The sequence below is a fragment of the Octodon degus genome, unplaced genomic scaffold, assembly GCF_000260255.1.
Source record: "Octodon degus isolate 3935 unplaced genomic scaffold, OctDeg1.0 scaffold00141, whole genome shotgun sequence".
NCBI lineage: Eukaryota > Metazoa > Chordata > Mammalia > Rodentia > Octodontidae > Octodon > Octodon degus.
Window position 1 is genome coordinate 4,666,139 of NW_004524717.1, and position 4,059 is coordinate 4,670,197.

Sequence of the window (4,059 nt, forward strand, 5' to 3'; positions counted from 1 at the left end):
AAGTAAAAGATAGAAATAATAAGTATATACAAGTATATAAGTCAATTAAATAAAATAAAAACCTATTGAAACAAATCATAAAAAGAGGCCACACACAGAACATTAGGAATAAAACAGACATGAACTGTAGTTTATTTCTTTAAGAGAAAACAAGAGAGAGAGATAATGATGTGATCATTTCAATACATACAGGAAAAGCATCTGTCAAAATTCAACACATAATCATGATAGCAATTAGGGATACAAGAATTTCATTAACTTGATGACTGAGTACTTACAAAAACTTACAGCAAGCATCACACAAAATGGTGAACTGCTGAGAACTCTGAGATTTGAGTTGGGACAAGGATGTCCATTATCAGTATCTTGTTTTAATCTTGAATTGGAGTTCTTAGTTAATGTGATCAGGAAAAAAAATGTAAGGATATCTAAAATCCTATACCTATTTTAAACCCATAATATAAAAAGAATTACTGTGAATAAAAAAATTTGTAAAGGGTTATAAACTTACTCAAACAATAATATTTACAGGAATATACATAAACCAAAGTAAGTATGAGGCAGGATTTGATCCAGTAGCTGCAGTTTCTTTCCATCTTTCTACGTTTGGCAATGCCAACTTCATCCAAAGGCTAGATCTCATTTTGATCAAAAGAAGCCTATCAATAGTTTTAGGAGCTACATGCATTTGCAGGAAGAAGACAGAAAAAAGGAGAGCGAGATTGGTTGAGGGAACTTGTTCCAGCATTCCAAAGAACAGGCCTGAGTTTTATTCTGATTGGATCAATTGGATCACAATTTCACATGTTGATTCATGAGTTCACCTTCTAATCAGTTGATTTCTTAATACAGCCAGAAGGGTAAATTGCACCGATTAACTTAAGCTAATGTATCAACTCTGAATCTGGGCATAAATTCACTGTCCCATACCTAGATGGATCCCCAAAGGGATATAATAGTTATTAAGAAGGAGGTTATAGAGAGGCCCCAGTAAATATCCTCTGTTCTAAATGCCCTTTGTGTAAAACTCAATAACATTTTTGTGGTGCCCCTGGGTCAACAGAAACTTCAAACATGTATTTTTTGCTTCTTTTATTAAGTAGTTAGTTCTAAACAACTTAATAATAGTAGTTTGTGCAGTGTGCCCCAAATATTACTCTTTCCTTGACAATTTAAAAGTCTCACAGTGCTGTATGAGTTTTCTGTGGTGCCCAGAGCACCTCAGTGTGCAGTGTGGACACTTAAGACATAGCGGTTGCTGGGGAGGTAGTCACACACACACTAACTTCCAAAGTCAGCAATTATGAACAAAAATCAAACCAATTATTCAGAAGCAAAGAATATAAACTTTCATAACAGAGAAACAAAGCATAGGTGTGAGCACTATTTGTCAACATTACATTTTGAATGTCTGCCCCACCCCATGAGACTAGAGGATATTGAAGAAGGGGCTAGGGAAGGGACAGAAAGAAGATAAATATCCAATCCAGCTTCCTCCCCACTAGCCCAAGAGCACTGAAAGACAGAATGCCCGTGATTGCTTGGAGAGCTCCAGGTCTTTGCTTGTCCTCTATGCTAGCTATCTTCTCTGCACATCAGAGTTCTAAGATAACTGAAACCCTTGGTTGATTTGTGAACATATTAAAGAGTGGAATTAATCCCAAATAAGGATATTCAAATGGCAAACATATACGATAAAAGAGATGACATTTAATAGTTTCTAGTTTAAATTCTACGACTCTTAATTCTAAAATTAAAAACTTAAGTGGCAAGGTGGGTGTGGTGCTAAGTTTCCAATACCAGCACGCTAGGTTATGGCAGAGGAATTTTAGTGACTTAGTGAGAGCTTCTCTCAAAATTAAAAAATCAATTAGAAAGGATTGAGGGATATAGCTCAGTATGAATGCCCTGGTTTTAACTTCTGGTACTAACAAAACCAAAACCCAAACTAAAACACTGTATGAACTAATACAATATCTCACCTCTTTGTGAACCTGTCCAAAGTGTTCCTGAGAGTTTCCAAAGGTTATCTCATAAGAACTTCCTGACAAATTTGCTCACTTTTCACCAAGATGTCGGTGAGAATATTCATCATTATGTACAACTTCAATCTCTTTTTGTTCCATGTGCTCCCTTGGTTATCAGCATATCAGTGAGCACAGCTGGGCCAACCAGGCCCACATGAGCACCACCACATATTGTGTGCATGACTGGATCCTGCTGCCATGCCCTCGGATGCCATCTGGCTTACAGTATGTATATAGCTCCAAGGATTCCCATGAGAAAGTATGCAGAAGGTCTTGTTTTTCTATTATATGCTACAATTTCATAGAGAAGAACCAAAGTACTTTCTGGGTTACAATATTTTATAGTGATTTTAGTGGAATGACTTGTTTCAGGTGGAGTGTGGTCAGAAAACAGAAACTATTACAGTTGTTTGAACAAAGAAAATCTAGCAAGAAAAGAAAAACCATTGCTATGGTGTGAATGTTGTATCTTCCCACACCCAAATTTGTATGCTGAAACCAGATCCCCCATGTGATGGTGTTAGGTTGTAGGGTCCATGGGAGGTAATTAGGTCATGAGGGATCAATACCCTTATAAAAGAGATCATCAATAATTGTCTTTCCCTTTCCACTATGTAAAGGCATAATGAGAAGTTGACATTGATGAATCTGAAAGTGGGCCCTCACCAACAACTGACTAGCTTGACACCTTGACTGTGGATTTTTCAGCTTACTGAACTGGTATCAAATATTTTTCTTGTTTATAAGCCACAAAATTTGATTTGTTACACCAGTCTTTCAGTCTCCCATGCTCCCCATAGAAGCCCTCACCCCCATTGACAGAACATAATGAGCAAGCTTCCAGAAGTTGATTTTACAAAATTAGAACATCTCATTAAAGCTTTCTTTTTTCATTTTTTATAAATATATGACAGGGACCTCAGGGTGTACAGGGTCTCACTATGTGGATTGGACTCATAGTGATTCTCCAGTTTTCAGCCTCCCAAGTGCTGAGATTACAGGCCCACGCCACCATGCTCAGTCTCAATCATCATCTCAGAGCACCCTGGGGGAAGGGCCAGTACTGCATACCAGGGATTGAACCCCAGCTGCTGCGTTCTGCCAAAGCAGACACTTTAGTCTGCTAACCTATCTGGCTGGCGGTATATTAAAGCTTTCTATCAGAAGTGATATGAAGTGGATAGTGCCATAGTCATAAACGGATTTCAGAGATACTCATGAGAGATTGTTTCTTGGCCTTTTAGCTAAGATCAAGTGTAGTATCTGTTCTTATCAGAGATATTCATGAGATAGTACTTATAGACACTGGATGAACTGGAGATAGGGGAAAACAAGAACTCTCAAGACAGACATGGAGGTTTCTGGTTTGAAAAATATATTGGTGCCATTCACAAAGAAAGGGAACACTGGGACGAAAACAAATGTCATTCCTTAAAATTTTGTTTTGTTTCATGAAACGGGGTCTCAACATCTCACGCTGAACTGTATCCCATGGTGATTCTCCTGCCTCAGCCTCCCAAGTGCTTGGATTACAGGTGTGTGCCACCACACCAATCTCATTTTTAAACATGAAGAAGGTAGGTTCTTGGGGAATATTTTAGTAGCTATGTCAATTAAACAGATATGAAGCTCTGAAGATTAATCAGACTAGAGTAATAGTTTATGAGCAATCAGCATTTGGTGGAATCAACAATATGTGACTATATAACAACACCCAGGAGGAAAGTTATGTAGTATTGAAAAAGAAGTTGACCTACACAGAACCCTGATAGATAGGAAAACGTAATAAAACTAAATTAAAAGATGAGTCCAGATGAGCATTCTGAACTAATCCATCAGGGAATTGGAACAAAAAAGTGGGGAACTGTGGTATCTCATTTTCCAAAAGAAATAAGCAAATGACAAATGTCAAATACTACTGTGATCCTTTCTTAGGGTCTTCTGTGGCAGTGGTTCAAAATGTGTGGTGCCATGCAAGCAACATCAGCATCATTTGATGACTTGCTAGCAGTGAAAATTCGTGGACTCCACT

The 4,059-nt window shown here is 37.8% G+C and overlaps 1 pseudogene; it reads left to right on the forward strand.

The window, feature by feature from the left end:
- Positions 1-3,251: 3,251 nt before the first annotated feature.
- LOC111812768 lies at positions 3,252-3,369 on the forward strand (annotated as a pseudogene).
- The last annotated feature ends 690 nt before the right edge of the window (positions 3,370-4,059 follow it).